Source organism: Ranitomeya variabilis, chromosome 6 (genome assembly GCF_051348905.1).
Source record: "Ranitomeya variabilis isolate aRanVar5 chromosome 6, aRanVar5.hap1, whole genome shotgun sequence".
Lineage (NCBI taxonomy): Eukaryota > Metazoa > Chordata > Amphibia > Anura > Dendrobatidae > Ranitomeya > Ranitomeya variabilis.
The window spans coordinates 515,004,407-515,022,942 of NC_135237.1; the positions used below are offsets into that span (position 1 = coordinate 515,004,407).

Below are 18,536 nucleotides of genomic sequence, written 5' to 3' on the forward strand. Positions count from 1 at the left end.
AGATAGGGGGGGCCATCGTGTCCAGCCTCACCGGAGTCACCCCTTTTGGAATTACCCTCTGGCTTTCCTTTCTTCCTAAAACACTTGGATGCTCCGTGGGAAGTGACGTTGCAGTGCGAGCACAAATGCTTAAACTTACAAGTCGCCCCAAATTTACACTGGCCCTCGTTGAACTGCCAACAGACGCCGTGCTTCTGACTGCCGGATTGTCCCGATTGACCCCCGGTTCCTGAAGAGGAACCTTGCGAAGCTCCCTGGCCGGAAGTTCCGGCCCCGCTCTGAAAGGAGTGACCAAACTTCATTGGCGCCATCACGCGCAACCACAAGCCAATGTCCTTCTGATCCCACCGGATCGCAGGACGAACCGCCTTCCGCTGCCGAAACTGCTCGTCGTACCGTAACCATGCTTGACCTCCATAGGCCCTATGCGCCTCACCTATGTAATCCATATAACAAAACAAAGCAGAGCAATTCTCGCTTGCTAAAATCGCGAATGCCTGAAGCCAATTTACAAACGTCTGAGGAATAAGACGCCATCACCGCTTTTCCTCATCTTCCTTCTTACTATCCTCCTTCTTACTCTTATCAAGGTTAAATTTTTCCAACGGCAAAAGCGAAAATATCTCCACGTACTCATCCTTCCAAATCTTTTCACGCACCTCTTTCTTCAAGTGCGCCCCTAACGGCCCCTCAAAACAAACGTACACTTCACCGTTCGCCTTATCATCCAGCCGAATGCCCCCCTCTTTCTCCTTCTCAGTCTGCACAGATACCGAGACCGGCTCCGCCGACCTGCCCTGTTCAGTAGAAACGCTGCCGGACAACGCCACGCCCAGATCAGACGATCCAACCCAAGCTGACAAAGGGGACGGCCCTGGCCCACCACCGCCCAACCGTGACAACAGCTCATGTACACCCGACAACAACTCCCTCACCCCTACACGACTCGTATCAGCCCACATATCGACTCCATCACCCCGCTCTACATACCCCCCAACCCGATCTACAGAAGTCAAGGTCGGCGCCGAAAACGCCGGGGACAAACAATACATAGATGGGTTCTCACCAGGCTGCAGGGGAGCTGCGATCCCCCCAGCCGCAGATGCTGTCGCCGTCCAGCCGTCCTTTGATCCCGAAGCCGTCCCTGCGTCCGCACGGATGTGAACTTCGCTCCTCGATGCTGCTCCAGCTGACCCGACCCCTGCAGAGGGGATCGTGCTGAGACCATCAGCTGTGGTGGCAGTTTGGTGTCGTGAAGGCCCAGACCCGGACCCGCCGTCCGAAACATAGCCGTCTGTTGCTGCCACAGGAAGGTATGCAGGCCCGGTCGCAGGTGTGTGAGGGGAATGGTGCTCCCCAGCCTAGTCCAGCAGCCCCGCTGGGTCTGGGGCGCTGCCCGCCTATGCCGCTGGGATGCTCCCCCGCCGTCTCGTGGTGCCGTGGGAAGCAGGCCGCCCGGCCTGGACATCACCGCGGCGGCGTTTCTTGCGCGCGTAGGTCCAGACCCCCAAAGTGATGGGGGAGAAGGCCCGACTGCCGCCGCAGGCCCCAGCGTGGCAGATGGATTCCTCCCGGCGGACCGCGGCCTGCTGGGGCGCTTGTGAGCAGGCGCGCGGCCCGGAGGGTCCCCTGAGGGGCTCCTGCGCCGCCGCTGGGATGCCAGGGTAAGGTCGGGGGATAAGCGTTCCGGAGGCCGCACCCTCCTGGACCGCCGCTCACCGGGCCCGGCCACCGGGGGATCCATACCGCTGCTGCCGCTCCCGCCCAGGATGCCAGATACCTGAGCCTCCAGCCAGCCGGGAGGCCGCGACGCCGACGCCGCCCGCAGCTGTGCCAGCACGTGGTCGATGGACGCCATGGTAAGCATTGGTGTTCCTTCCTGCTCACAGGTCCTCAGAGCGGGAAGTGACCGGCTTCTCCCCCCCACTTACCCCCTACCCTCTCTGGCCAGAATTAACCCTCCCCTAGGAGCAAACCCCACGCCCCCTTCTTCTTGCTCCATACCCCCTGTCATGGCGGCTTCCACGCACGCCACCCGGGGGAGGGTGTGGGGCGGCTCGCTCCAGCCTGGTCTTTACTAATGTATGTTATATATCATATGGTAAGTGTGTTCTCTATTCCTTACATGATTACACTTGCGACACCGGCTCCTTGTCTTGCCTTGGGAGGAGGTAAACTATTTAATTCTATGCTGCCCTCTCCTGCCTTGTTTTGGTATTACAACTTGTAGTACTATGCTGCCCTCTTCTGCCTTAGTTTGGCATTGCAACGTGTTTTTCTGATTTGAAGATAAGTGGCAGTTGGAGGTGGTGCGTGCGGGACAAACAGCACTTTATGGACGGTATTGGTGGGGAGAGGAGGTAGATAATTTTGTCTCCTGGATTGAGACAAATAGCACCCTATTCGGAGTGCCCCGCGCCTTACAGTAACAGAGTGCTGAGACAAGAGAAGGAACTGCAGAACTGCGCAGCAGATTCCCTGGATAATCCGATCTGATTAAGGTCAGTTTGATCCTCCCCCTTCATGCAGCACAGTTAGTCAAATGAAAAGTTACCACCATCCTCCGAAGGCCGGGACTGAGAAAAGGCTTTGACCATCGCAATTGTAAGGCTGCCGTCACACTAGCAGTATTTCGTCAGTATTTTACATCAGCATTTGTAAGCCAAAACCAGGAGTGGAACAATTAGAGGAAAAGTATAATAGAAACATATGCACCACTTCTGTATTTATCACCCACTCTTGGTTTTGGCTTACAAATACTGATGTAAAATACTGACCAAATACTGCTAGTGTGACGGCAGCCTGAGATCCAAGAAGTATAGTTTCTCCTTGCGGAAAGTGACATGATAAGCATGTCAAGGTGAGGAGACTTAAAGCCGCAATGCTCCTCTGGGAAATATGCAAATTGTCTCTTCAGAGAGAAAGAGGACTAGAATTCTAGTGCCACCTATTGGAAGTAGCGATCCTAACAGTCAATGTCGACCCTTTAACGAGCCTTGTCACATGACTTAGGATAATAGCCAAACCAGAATCTCAATTTGCAGACACTGTGTTTCGTGGTACTGCCCCTCGTCAGTGCAAAATGAACATATGGTTTGGCTGATTGAGAGGCGTCTGACCGGGATCCAAGGAGTATCGTTTCTCCTTGCAGAGAGTGACATGGTAAGGCCGGCGTCACACTAACGAGTTTTACGGACGTATGAGCGCAGAAAATACGTCCAGAAAATACGCATTGCACACGGCCCAATGATTCTCTATGGCCCAGCTCCTATCTGCTATGAAATGGTTAATAAAACACATGCACATTATTAAAAAGTATTTTAATGAAATAAAGGATGAATGAATGGAATGCAGTGGAATGTCCTATAGTTACCTCGAGTCGTGGTGATGCGCCCTCTGCTGGATGAACTCATATGAACTCGAGCCTGGGAACTTTTCTGAATAATTTCCCAGGCTCGAGTTCATATGAGATCATCCAGCAAGGGGCGCATCACCGTGACTCGAGGTAACGACAGTACATTCCCCTGCATTCCATTCATTCACCAAGTTTTACAGACAGGAGCACAGCTGCATTAGCAGAGCTCCTGGGTGTAAAATTATTTAACCCCTTCAGATGGATTTACAGCGTGGGACAAGACTGTAAAGATGGAAGGTATGGAATATTGTTGTTTGTTTTTTTTAACTTTATTTCAGGTGACAAGGGTCTTCAGGTGGATTGAGAGTATAATAGAATATTAAAACACCATGTGTCTTTATTTCATTAAAATACTTTTTAATAATGTGTGTGTTTTATTATCCATTTCGTACTATTGGATTAATAATGGATAGGTGTCATAATTGACGCCTCTCCATTATTAACCTGGCATAATGTCACCTTACAATAGCAAGGTGACCTTAACCCTTCATTACCCCATATCCCACCGCTACACGGGAGTGGGAAGAGAGAGGCTAAGTGCCAGAATAGGCGCATCTTACAGATGTGCCTTTTCTGGGGTGGCTGGGGGCAGACGTTTTTAGCCAGGGGGGGCCAATAACCATGGACCCTCTCTAGGCTATTAATATCTGCCCTCAGTCACTGGCTTTACCACTCTGGCGGAGAAAATTGCGCGGGAGCCCACGCCAATTTTTTCCAGGATTTAACCCTTTAATTTAATAGTTAGAGCACCCAAACTTAACACACAGACACTTCTTACATTAGTAAAGAGGAATATGTATTAAAAGAAGGGATATGAGATGGTTTACTGTATGTAATCCATGTCTCATATCCTGTCGGGTTTGTGAAGGAGATAGGAAAAGATGGCAATTGAATTACCGGCTTTTCTGCTATCTAGCGCTGTATTAAATATAAATATATATATATATATGTGTCTCACTGACATATATATATATATATATATATATATATATATATATATATATATATATATATAGACTGTATATATGTTTTTAAGAATATTTGAGCCGATGGATCCGTGTTATGTCCATTTTGCAAGCCTGCACAAAAAAATCGCCGTACTGATGCCATACAGATGACACACAGATAAATTTGTGCATAAAAATCGCATCCTCGCATTGAATACGGAACAGTGTTTTGGGACAATTACTGCGTATTATGGCCATAAAAAATGGACCGTATTTTCATACACCTAGTGTGACGCCGGCCTAAGCATGTTGAGGTGAGGAGACTTAAAGCCGCAATGCTCCTCTGGGAAATATGCAAATTGTCTCTTCAGAGACCACTGACATACTGACAGCTAGTTGCTAGTGGTCGTAACCATGGAAATCTAAGGTCCTGCAATGCCTGCTCATGAGCAAGAGACATAGTGAATCAGAAAAACTATACTACATTCGTAATTGGAGTTATTTCCTAACATTATTATTATTACACCTACTACATATTGGGATGGGATCTTCGAGATGAGAATATGCCTTTAACTTTTACAGGTAGTAGTGTTAAGTATAACTATATTATATTCATAATTGACCAAGGGCACTTTAGCTGCATTTTTTGTAAAGTGCCCTTGGTCAATACTTTATGGCCACTATTTTCTATTGTATTTTTGTTTAATAAAAGGCAATAAATCCTCCAGATGAAAGACATATAAAAAATAGAATTACACTTACCAGTAATTGGGTTTCTAAGACCCTCCACGACAGCACACAGGAGGTTGCCTCCCCATCCTAATTAGGGACAGGAAACAAGAGTTTTAAATAGCCCTCCCCTTCCCCTGATCCCCAGTGTTTTCCAAGGACCACAAACAGTGAATGCTTGATTTATTTATTTACACGAAGGAATCAAATGAGCATAATTTATTAGGGGGTGTAATTACCCATGCTGTTGTGGAGGGTCTTAAGGTACCGTCACATTAAGCGACGCTGCAGCGATATCGACAACGATGCCGATCGCTGCAGCGTCGCTGTGTGGTCGCTGGAGAGCTGTCACACAGACAGCTCTCCAGCGACCAATGATGCCGAAGTCCCCGGGTAACCAGGGTAAACATTGGGTTACTAAGCGCAGGGCCGCGCTTAGTAACCCGATGTTTACCCTGGTTACCAGTGTAAATGTAAAAAAAAAAAAACACTACATACTTACATTGCCGTGTCTGTCGCATCCCTCGCCTTCAGCTTCCCTGCACTGTGTAAGCGCCGGCCCTAAAGCACAGCGGTGACGTCACCGCTGTGCTTTGCTTTACGGCCGGCACTGACACATTCAGTGCAGGAAGCTCTGAGCAGCAGCGCGGATGCCGGGGGACGTGACAGACATCAGAGGGTGAGTATGTAGTGTTTTTTTTTTTACTTTTAAAATGGTAACCAGGGTAAATATCGCGTTACTAAGAGCGGCCCTGCGCTTAGTAACCCGATATTTACCCTGGTTACCATTGTAAAACATTGCTGGCATCGTTGCTTTTGCTGTCAAACACGACGATACACGCCGATCTGACGACCAAATAAAGTTCTGGACTTTCAGCAACGACCAGCGATATCACAGCGGGATCCAGATAGCTGCTGCATGTCAAACACAACGATATCGCTATCCAAGACGCTGCAACGTCACGGATCGCTATCGTTATCGTTGCAAAGTCATTTAGTGTGAAGGTACCTTTAGAAACCCAATTACCGGTAAGTGTAATTCTATTTTCTCTAATCCCCTCCACGACAGCACACAGGAGATATACCAAAGAATAATGGTTAGGGAGGGACAACAGCTTGCAGGACTTTCCTGCCAAAGGCTAGATCTCTTATTGAGATTAGATTTAATCTATAGTGTTTAGTGAAGGTATGGATGGAGGACCAGGTAGCAGCTTTGCAAATCTGCTCGATGGACGCATTGGCCCTTTTTGCCCAGGAGACGGACACAGCTCTAGTAGAGTGGGCTTTCAAGGATTCAGGAGGTTATAGATCCTGATTACTGTAAGTGACCCTGATTGCTTTTTTGATCAAGTTTGCTAGAGAGCTCTTGGAGGCTTTCTTCCCTCTGTTTGGTCCACCATACTGAACAAAAAGATTTTGATCTTTCCGCCAAGGCTTTGTATGATTCAAATATAAGAGAACCGTCGGTCGAGAATGGAATCCTGTTTCGCTCTCGTCTTTTGGATTGTCACAGAAGGAGGGTAGAATTATTTCTTGGGACCTGTGGAAGTCAGATGATACTTTTGGCAAATAAGACAGGTCTAGGCGGAATATTATTCTGTCTACGAGAAGTGCCGCTTTCCATTATAATCTGTCTCTCTGTTCTATAGGCTCAAATGGTGGAATAGTTAGACCTTTCAGCACTATGTTCAAATCCCAAGATGGGACCATGTTGGGTTTCTTTGGACGGATTCTGGAAGCTGCTGACATGAATCTCTTTATCCATCAATGGTCAGCTAGATTTTGGTCGAAGTAGGAGCTCAGGGCTGACACCTGAACTTTTAAGGTACTTGGTCTTAGCTTTTTGGATAAGCTGTCCTGTAGAAAATCTAAGATTTTTGCTATGTCTGGGAAAGGATCAATGGGAGTGGATCCATACCATGTTGAGAAGGTTTTCCATACTTTGGAATATATAGCTTCCTACTTTTCTGTAAAGTGGATATAACCACATCTGAGAGGCCTCTGGCTCTCAGGATTGTGGTTTCTGAAGCCAGGCTGCCAAGCATAGGCTGTGGGGAGCTGGGTGAAAGATGGGACCTTGATGTAGAAGGTTGTGCTCCAGATGTAGGATCAGAGGTCCTTCTGAGCTCATCAGTTTTAGGGCTCCAAACCAGCTCCTTTTTGGCCAGATAGAGGCAATCAGGATAGTTTTGACCCAGTCTGTTCTGAACTTTTGCAGATTCCTTGGTAATAAAGGTATTGGCGGAAATGCGTATGCCAGTCTGGAGTTCCACGGGTGAGCGAAGGCATTCACCCTTGACTGGGTTTCGTTTGCACCTTTGGAGAAGTACCACTCTGTCTTGGCATTCCACAAGTTTGCAAATAGGTCTACCTCTGGGAGACCCCATTTTTTAATTATAGCCTGGAATACTCTCATATTGAGGCTCCATTCCCCTGGATCTATATCTGTCCTGCTCAAGAAGTTCCCTTCGACGTTGTCGGATCCTTTCAGATGGAGAGCCAATAAGGACAGGAGATGACGTTCTGCCCAACAAAATATTCTTGCCGAGACCTGTTGCAGACTTTCGAATTTTGAGCTGCCCTGATGATGTAGATGGGCTACGGTGGTCATATTGTCGGAGTAAACTCGGACATTGGTTCCCTGGATTAATGGTTCTGCTACTCTCAGGGCTTCTTCTACCGCTCTCAATTCTCTGAAATTGGAAGACTGGTAGTCCACCTTTTTGGGCCAGACTCCCTGAAAGACTCCCTCCCCGAGACGTTACAGTTCGCCAACCGTGTTTGCTGGTGTCTGTTGTAATCAACGTCATAGGATATTGGATCCAGGGTATCCCTTTTGCCAGGTTTTCTTGGCTGAGCCACCAGTTGAGGGATAGCTTTACGTGCTGTGGAAGAGAGATTCTTGTACTGAGAGCCTCTGGATTTCTGTTCCAACGGGAGAGAATAAACTTCTATAGCACTCTTGAGTGCTCCTGGACCCAGGGAACCTCCTGGATGCAAGAAGTCATTTATCCCAACGCTGACATGGTGAATCTTATGGTCACCCTCTTCTGTATTTTTGGCATCCGCACTTTTGATCTTACGCATAACTGCTTGGTGACCGGGAGAAAGTATTTTAGGTTCTGGGAGTCTAGGAGAATTCCTAGAAAGACCTTCTTGGTCGACGGATTTAGGTCTGAATTCTCTTGGTTTACAATCCAACCTAAAGATGCCAAGGTATGCAGGACTGATCGAAGATGCTCTTTTAGAGTGGTGTTGGAGGGAGCCATGACGAGAAGGTCATCCAGGTAGGGGACGATACAGATGTCTTGTTCCTGGAGAAGGCTACTACCTCCGCCATTATCTTTGTAAATGTTCGGGGTGCCAATGATATACCGAAGGGAAGAACCCTCAACTGGAAGTGATGTATTTCTTGATCTAAAGTAACCGCAAATCTCAGATACCGGTGGTAGAATGGATGGATGGGTATGTGGTAATATGCCTCTTGGAGGTCTATGGTGGACATGGCAAATTGGTATTGTAGTCTTTATCGATTCCGTTTTGAAGCACCGGTACACAATGTGCTGATTCAGCTTCTTTAACTTGATGATGACTAGTGTTGAGCGATACTTTCCGATATCGGAAAGTATCGGTATCGGAAAGTATCGGCCGATACCGTCAAAATATCGGATCTAATCCGATACCGATACCCGATCCCAATGCAAGTCAATGGGACGAAAATATCGGAATTAAAATAAACCCTTTATAAACTTGTAGGTTCATTCTACATGAAGGAAAACAACTAAGAATAATGTAGGATGTATTGGGGGACGTGGCAGAGACATTAAAGGCACAGAGGTTTAGCCCAATGTAATAGAATAGCAGGATTTTGGGTTTTTTTATGACGTTCGGCGGTAGAAAGATTTTGACTATGTTAATTTTTTTTTTATTTTGTCAGATATTGATGTTTCACTACTTCCACGCCCTTCACCTTCTTTTTTACTTCTCCCACACTTTCTTCTTCATTATCCTCATCATCAGCTTCTTTGACATCAACTTCTTCACCTTATTCATCTTCTTCTTCATCTTCTACCTATTATTTTTTTGGTTACATTGTTCATATTCTTTTTATTTTACTATTATCTTCATCATTTTCTACTTCTTCATCATATTCTTATTTGTGACAGGCATTCCCGTAGTTGTTATCTATAAAAGTTTGAAGATTACACCTTCCGTTCTGCCTGTCACAAAAGAGTTAAGGCCCCGTCTCACATAGCGAGATCGCTAGCGAGATCGCTGCTGAGTCACAAGTTTTGTGACGCAACAGCGACCTCAGTAGCGATCTCGCTATGTGTGACACGTACCAGCGATCAGGCCCCTGCTGCGAGATCGCTGGTCGTGTCGGAATGGCCTGGACCTTTTTTTGGTCGTTGAGGTCCCGCTGACATCGCTGAATCGGTATGTGTGACACCGATCCAGCGATGTCTTCACTGGTAACCAGGGTAAACATCGGGTTACTAAGCGCAGGGCCGCGCTTAGTAACCCGATGTTTACCCTGGTTACCAAAAAAACAAACAGTACATACTCGCCTTTCGGTGTCCAGGTCCCTTGCCGTCCGCTTCCTGCTCTGACTGCCGGCCGGAAAGTGAGAGCAGATCACAGCAGTGACGTCACCGCTGCGCTCTGCTCTCAGTGTACAGCGGCACTGTCAGAGCAGGAAGCAGACGGCGAGGGACCTGGACACCGAAAGGCGAGTATGTACTGTTTGTTTTTTTTGGTAACCAGGGTAAACATCGGGTTACTAAGCGCGGCCCTGCGCTTAGTAACCCGATGTTTACCCTGGTTACCGGGTGCTGCAGGGGGACTTCGGCATCGTTGATGACAGTTTCAACGATGCCGAAGTCGTTCCCCTGATCGTTGGTCGCTGGAGAGAGCTGTCTGTGTGACAGCTCCCCAGCGACCACACAGCGACAAAACAGCGACGCTGCAGCGATCAGCATCGTTGTCTGTATCGCTGCAGCGTCGCTGTGTGAGACGGGGCCTTAAAGAAAGAAAGGAAAAGGGAAGAAAAACAACAATACAGATTAGCAAAAAGACATACAATTTGTTGAGTGCAAATAACAATACGTATACTTGAACAGAGCTTCCCTTTATGGGAGGTGAGGACACTTGAACGTTACAAACATGGTTAAATATCATAGCAACATGCTATAAGTAACTTTTCTTACCCAACCGGGTATTCTACTTAGTACAAACTCTTGAACAATAATTTAACATCGCCTTTAAGGACGTACACTCAATATCCGCTAAAGACCCTCTTATAATCACATTATAAGTAGTGTTGAGCGATACCTTCCGATATCGGAAAGTATCGGTATCGGAAAGTATCGGCCGATACCGTCAAAGTATCGGATCTAATCCGATACCGATACCCGATCCCAATGCAAGTCAATGGGACTAAAATATCGGAATTAAAATAAACCCTTTCTTTCCTTGTAGGTAAATTCTACATGAAGGAAAACAACTAAGAATAATGTAGGATGTATTGGGGGAGGTGACGGAGACATTAAAGGCACAGAGGTTTAGCCCAAACAAATAGAATAGCAGGTTTTTTTGTTTTTTTTTATGACGGTCGGCGTTAGAAAGATTTTGACTATTTTTTTTTTTTTATTTTGTCAGATATTGATGTTTCACTACTTCCACGTCCTTCACCTTCTTTTTTACTTCTCCCACACTTTCTTCTTCATTATCCTCATCATCAGCTTCTTTGACATCAACTATCTTCACCTTATTCATCTTCTTCTACCTCTAATTTTTTTTTTTACATTGTTCATATTCTTTTTATTTAACTATTATCTTTTTCATATTCAACTTCTTCATCATATTCTTATTTGTGACAGGCATTCCCGTAGTTGTTATCTATAAAAGTTTGAAGATTACACCTTCCGTTCTGCCTGTCACAAAAGAGTTACATTTGTCCGCGTTCAGTTTGGCCTGCAGCATCAGGCTTTATCCAGGGGCACCACGAGGAGGAACGGACTCACCCCCATACACTGCTTAGTCTTCTTCTGCTTATAATTTAGATAATATTTTTTGCTCTGATATTTAGTGTTATGCTTAATGTTCTTCTGCTCTTTGTTCTGCAGCCTCTTGTTCTTCTGCTTCTCGGTCTTCCAGGTCGTCGTCGTCTCCAGGGTCGTCGTCTCCTGGGTCGTCGTCATCGGGGTGGTCTTCAGGGTCATCGTCTCCAGGGTCGTCGTCATCACGGTGGTTGTCGTCTCTGGTGTCGTCGTCATCTTAGGGGTGGTCTTCCGGGTCATCGTGTTTAGTCTCTTGAACTTGGAAATGTAGCAGAAGGTACAAGAAGGCTGAGAAAATGCCGAGAACCAGCTGATGGAACTGGAACTCGGATGGCTACCCGAAGGTCCAAGAGCCAATGGAACTACCGAGGACCAGCTGACGTTACTGGAACCCGGTTACTAAGCAGGAGGTACCCGTGCCCAGCGTCGGACTGGAGTACCTTGGGCCCACCAGAGAAAAATCATTCTTGGGGCCCACCTTGCAGTTATATAGAAATAATACCAATTATGTTGCAAAATGATGTAATTAAAAAAATGTAGTGTTTATTAACTTCTATACACTACACCACACGGGAAACATCCTCTTTATACTGCACAGCACAGGACACATCCTCTATATACTGCACAGCACAGGACACATCCTCTATATACTGCACAGCACAGGACACATCCTCTATATACTGCACAGCACTGGAGGTCCTCTATATCCCACTGGCCATATTCCACTGCGTATTCCGTCTGTGTGTGTGTATACAGTATATATATACACACAGCCCTCCAGACTCAGGCTTATAACTCTCCTTGATTCCAATTACCAGTACAGAACCCAACACTGTGGAATGGAATGTCATTTTACAGCACTGGCTCCAGTACGGATATGGAAATAAAGAAGACAGAGCAGGACACAAGACTAATGCAGAGTTAGGCCTCATTCACGCTTTCGTATTTTGGTCACCATTCAGCACTGGGATTTGTAAGACAAAACTCAGAGCTGAACCCACACAAAATATAATAGAAAGATTCACATTTATTCTTCAAATTACTGACGAAAACATGTCAGTGCAGATGAGGCCTAATAAGCAGCTCACCGCACAGACCAGGAACTATATTTTATGGGTTCGCTCACACGAGCGTATGACATGGCCAAGAGCTATGTGATGTTGTATCGGATAGCACTAGGCCCAGTGTTCTACTTGCAAGGTGCAAGTGTATCTGATATTCGGATGACACGTACCCATACAAGTCTATAGGTGCATGCAGTAGTGTAACTAAGGATAGGGGTCAGAGGGTGCTGTTGGCCTGGGCCCCGCGCTCTGAGGAGCCCACCTGGAGCTACACTACATTTAACTATTGGTGTGCACAGCGCGCCATTACAGTTAAACTCTGAGACAGAGCGGGGAGGGTTTGAGTCGGACCAATTCTTTTGTATGACAGACTTGATGGCCGTGTGAATGAACCCTAAACCTCACATGATTGAAGATGTAGAGAACCCTGTTCCTAAATGTGAACATCAAGAAAACAATGACATCCCATCTATAAAAACATGAATGATCATTATTAATAATGGAAACAGGGGCACTACTCACAATTCCGAGGCTGAGATCTCAAAATTGAACTCACCCATTAGATTGTCTGGTGTCGGCTCACTATGGCAAGAAAAAGATAGAAGTGAGCAGAAAACAAAATACAGGTCAAGTTCCTGACATAATGACATTAGGCTTCCTATACAGGGGGGCCATTTATATGGATACACATAAATAAAATGGGAATGGTTGGTGATATCAACTTCCTGTTTGTGGCACATTAGTATATGGGAGGGGGAGAACTTTTCTCCCACTCTTGACACACTGGTAGCAACACCGCAGAGGAAATGCTAGCACAGGCTTCCGGTATCCGTTGTTTCAGATGCTGCACATCTCGTATCTTCACAGCATAGACAATTGCCTTTAGATGACCCCAAAGATAAAAGTTTAAGGGGGTCAGCCAGGTCTGGAGTCCTTGGTGGCAATTCAACTGGCCCATGACAACCAATCCACTTTCCAGGACACTGTTCATGTAGGAATGCTCGGACCTGACACCCATAATGGGGTGGTGCAACATCGTGCTGGAAAAACTCAGGGAACGTGCCATCTAAAGTGCATAATGAGGGCAACATATCATCATGTAGCAATTTCAGATATCCAGTGGCATTTAGGTTTCCATTGATGAAGAATGGCCCCACTATGTTTGTTGTACCATCTCATATACCTCCCCATACAAAGATAGTGGGGCAATTCTTCATCCTCTTCTATGTTGGTGGAAAAACCTTCTCTCCTCCAGACGCAGAGAATTCCCCCTTGTGCCCATCACCTTCCTTGGTATTAAACATCCTCGGAGAGATATTTGTATTGTCCCCTTATATACTTATACATGGTTATTGGATCGCCCCTCAGTCGTCTTTTTTCTAGACTAAATAATCCTAATTTTGCTAATATCTCTGGGTATTGTAGTTCCCCTATCCCCTTTATTAATTTTGTTAACCCTTTCACGATGGGGAAATTTTCCAGGTTTGAGCTCTAGTTTTGTGCTTCCTTTTTTTTTCCAAGAGCCATCATTTTTATTTTTATGTCCATATAGACCAGGCGTGGGCAATTAATTTTCCCAAGGGGCCACATGAGACCGTGGCTGCTGTGGAGGGTCGAACCAATAGGCCATAATTAATTCTGCTCAATTTTAATATCAATATATTATAATTATTATACTATTGATCATTTTATTAATATTAATTGTATCACCTAATATTGAGCAGAATTAAGTATGTTGACATCCCCTATATATCATTTGAACCTGAGCGCAAACCCTTCCGTATATCATATGAGCCTCCCATAGCCTCCCCCATATACACTGAATGTCGCCCCCATATCCTCCCCATGTGCAGCATGTCACCCCCTTATGCAGCACCATGTCACACCCCCATAGCCTCCCCATGCACACCCAAATAGCCCATATACATGAGAAAAAAAAAATGAACACCACATACTCACCTCGGTCCCTTTCCCTGGCGCTCTGCTTCTCTCCCTGCCTCCAGTGTGCTGACTCTTTGGGGTACACAGCTGACACAATGAAATGACGTCATCGCATCAGCTGTTTCACACGCTGATTGTTGGAGGAATTGGCAGGAGGCTCCTCATCCACCAAAGGAGTCAGCGGCGCAGCGCAGAGCCACAGATGGAGAGACAGCGAGCGGGCGGGCACTGTGTGGCCCATGGACCTCTGATTTCCAGCCCCACGACTGTCTTGGTCCATAGAACGGACTGAGACAGCCAGAGGGCCAGATGTGGCCCGCGGGCCGCACTTTGCCCAGGTCTGATATTAGACATATGAGGGCTTGTTTTTGGCAGGGCGAGTTGGAATTTTGAATGACACCATTGATTTTTACACAAGGTGTACTTGAAAAAGGGAAACATGTTCCAAGTTCAGTGAAATTGTGAAAAAAAAAGGATTTTTTTGTTTTTAATTGAGCATTTTGTGATAAAAATGACCTTGCAATATCATTCGGCTCATCAGTATGATGACGGCAATACCAAACGTCCATTTTTTTTATTATTTGAGTAGTGAAAAACAAAACATAGAACATTGAGAAAAAAAAAGATTTTGTGTCACCTTATGAGACCAGTTACGTTTTTATTTTTCGGATGATGGAGCTGTGTGATAGCTTATTTTTTGCAGGGATAGATAACGTTTTAATAGTACTACTAGATGGTGGCCCGATTCTAAGGCATCGGGTATTCTAGAATATGTATGTCCACGTAGTATATTGCCCAGTCACGTAGTATATTGCCCAGCCACGTAGTATATTGCCCAGCCACGTAGTATATTGCCCAGTCACTTTGTATATTGCCCAGTGACGTAGTATATTGCCCAGCCACGTAGTATATTGCCCAGCCACGTAGTATATTGCCCAGCCACGTAGTATATTGCACAGCCACGTAGTATATAGCCCAGCCACGTTGTATATTGCCCAGCAACGTAGTATATTGCCCAGCCACGTAGTATATTGCCCAGCCACGTAGTATATAGCCCAGCCACGTAGTATATAGCCCAGCCACGTTGTATATTGCCCAGCAACGTAGTATATTGCCCAGCCACGTAGTATATTGCACAGCGATGTAGTATATTGCCCAGTCACGTAGTATATTGCACAGCGATGTATATTGCCCAGTGACGTAGTATATTGCCCAGTGACGTAGTATATTGCACAGCGATGTAGTATATTGCCCAGTCACGTAGTATATTGCACAGCGATGTAGTATATTGTCCAGTCACGTAGTATATTGCACAGCGATGTAGTATATTGTCCAGTCACGTAGTATATTGCACAGCGATGTAGTATATTGCCCAGTCACGTAGTATATTGCACAGCGATGTAGTATATTGTCCAGTCACGTAGTATATTGCACAGCGATGTAGTATATTGTCCAGTCACGTAGTATATTGCACAGCGATGTAGTATATTGCCCAGTCACGTAGTATATTGCACAGCGATGTATATTGCCCAGTGACGTAGTATATTGCCCAGTCACGTAGTATATTGCACAGCGATGTATATTGCCCAGTGACGTAGTATATTGCCCAGTGACGTAGTATATTGCACAGCGATGTAGTATATTGCCCAGTCACGTAGTATATTGCACAGCGATGTAGTATATTGTCCAGTCACGTAGTATATTGCACAGCGATGTAGTATATTGTCCAGTCACGTAGTATATTGCACAGCGATGTAGTATATTGTCCAGTCACGTAGTATATTGCACAGCGATGTAGTATATTGTCCAGTCACGTAGTATATTGCACAGCGACGTAGTATACAGCACAGAGCCACGTAGTATATTGCCCAGTGATGTAGTATATTGCCTTCCTCACTGTGTCACATCACCTGATTTCCTGAGGACCCCTTCCCCACTGTGTCACCTAATTTCTTGAGGGCCCCCTGTGTGCCCCTTTGGGTCCCTTCCCCAGAGGTGAAATGGTGGGAGAGGTGACCGGGCCCCACAGTAAATTAGGAGACAGTGGGGAAGGGGGAGGGGACCACAGGAAATTAGAAATTTTCTATGGGGGACCCCCACCTTGTTGTGTCACCTTCAGATTGCAGGGGGGCCTCCCATAACTGACTCAGTGTCTCAAACTATGCTGGAGGCTGCCTGCAGGCATATTTTACTTACACCTTACTGACTGGCTGCGATCATCATCCCTCACAGCTCCAGGCAGCCTCTCCAATCACAGTATTGCAGACAGTGTGTGCCTGTGCTGCTTGGGCAGGAGGACAGACGACCAATCACAGCACAGCTCATTGAGGTGTGCTGTGACCTGACCTGTGAGGTCACACAAAGAAAACTAATGCTGATTGGCTGCTCCTGCCTGCATCTGTCAGCCAATCAGCATTAGAAATTTACACCCTTAGTCCAGACTCCAGTCAGACCGCAGAGTTTTACTGATGAAGAGGCGGAATCGAGGGCGGGCAAAGGAACAATAAACAGGTCGGTGATGATGAACAGTGCAGAGTGCAGACTGCAGACTCAGTGCAGACAGTGCGTGCAGGTGCGTGTGTCCCTCCCTGTCTTCTCCTCTCTGACTCTGAGTCACACAGTCAGCTGTTTCCTCGGACTGTGCTGTGTCTGGCTGAAGTCAGTGAGGTGACGGTCGGCACTCGCGCTGCGCACGGGCCGCTCTAGACTGAGCCTCTGAGCACAGACTTGGCAGCAGGCCAGTGCGAGATGAGAGAGTGATCATTTCAGTTTCAGATGTGAAGGAGCGAGCAGCTGCCGCGCGGCTGCTTGCACAGCGCTGCACTTCACATTCTCTTCAGTACAGCATGTGCGGAGGCCGCCGGCTATACAATAATAAACTGTGCACCACCGCATGCAGGGCAGGGACAAATGAAGGAGGCAGGGGCTGGGGGCGGGGCCCACCGGAGGATTCACCGGTGTCCCGGTGCCCCAGTCCGAGCGACTCGCAGAGGACTCATTTTAGACGTGTTCAGTTCCCCATGGGCAAGGAGAATAAGTTTCTGAGCCACCTTGCACACATGCAGCATTACTGCTGTACAAGGTGGCTGTAAAACGTAGAAACACCTGGGGGAGGGGGGACAGGTTCCCTTCAATTTCAGTTCTTGTGTCTGCGTGGCTTTTGCAGGACACGATGCCGGCTACACAGCAGGGGAACAGCTGGCGGTGCTGAACCCCACTGACACATTGGCTGGTGTTTTTCTCTGTGCAGCTAGCAGTACCGGGCCCTAACTGGCGGTGTTGGAGCCCAGGGTCAGCAGGAGGAGGAGAGGGAGCAGAGTGTAGGCCGAAGCCTGCACTGGAGCAAGTTGAAAGGGAAACTTTAACCCCCCCCCCCCCCAGGCGTTTGTAGCTGAAAGAGCCATCGTGTACAGCACTAATGCTGTAAAAGGTAAACTTAGCTCTTTTAATTATGGTCCTTGCACATGCTGAACCTAACACTTATGAAAAGTGTCCCCTCCTACCGTGATACCGTCCGGTAGGTGGAACTTTCCTTTGTGATGTGACGCAGCACAGCCGTCATTCTTACCCCCTTGGCGCCGTGCGCCGCCTCCTCAGCGTTGTTTGAATCAGTCCCGGAGCCTGCGCTGTTAGGTTAGCCCTTGGCCATGCACACATTTTGCGCTGCCCGTCTTCTGACATCATTTGGTGTCAGGCTGGCTGCGCCTGTGCGGCCGCGCTGGCCGAGATCCCGCCTCGTACTGTCTTCTGATTTAATCCCACTGGGGGCCTGAGATCCGTGGCCATGCGCAGTGCATATCCTCGCCTCTCACTCCCCTCCCTACGGCTTCTTCAGACTGTGCGGTGTCACGACCGTGGCATGCTATTAGGGACCAGCTGACACCGCACAGTTTGAAGAAGCCGTAGGGAGATGAGTGAGAGGTGGAGGTTCAGATATGCACTGCGCATGTCCATGGATCTCAGGCCCCCAGTGGGATGAAATCAGAAGACAGTACGAGGCGGGCTCTCATCCAGCGCAGCCGCACAGGCGCAGCCAGCCTGACACCAAATGATGTCAGAAGACGGGCAGCGCAAAATGTGTGCATGGCCAAGGGCTAACCTAACAGCGCAGGCTCCGGGACTGATTCAAACAACGCTGAGGAGGCGGAGCACGGCGCCAAGGGGGTAAGAATGACGGCTGTGCTGCGTCACATCACAAAGGAAAGTTCCACCTACCGGACGGTATCACGGTAGGAGGGGACACTTTTCATAAGTGTTAGGTTCAGCATGTGCAAGGAGCACCACGAAAAGAGGCACTTTTTCCCTTTGCATCATTACTGCTGCACAAGGTGGCTCCTTAAGTAACAAACGCCTGGGGGGGGGGGGACAGGTTCCCTTAAAT

At 47.2% G+C, this 18,536-nt stretch overlaps 1 long non-coding RNA gene across 1 annotated transcript in view; it reads left to right on the plus strand.

The window, feature by feature from the left end:
• The first annotated feature begins 2,356 nt into the window (after positions 1-2,356).
• The window catches only part of LOC143781473 (uncharacterized), a 62,722-nt gene continuing 46,542 nt past the window's right edge, over positions 2,357-18,536 (plus strand). The window contains exon 1 of the long non-coding RNA XR_013216728.1: positions 2,357-2,501. This is a non-coding gene — a long non-coding RNA (uncharacterized LOC143781473). The remainder of the gene's footprint in view (positions 2,502-18,536) is intronic.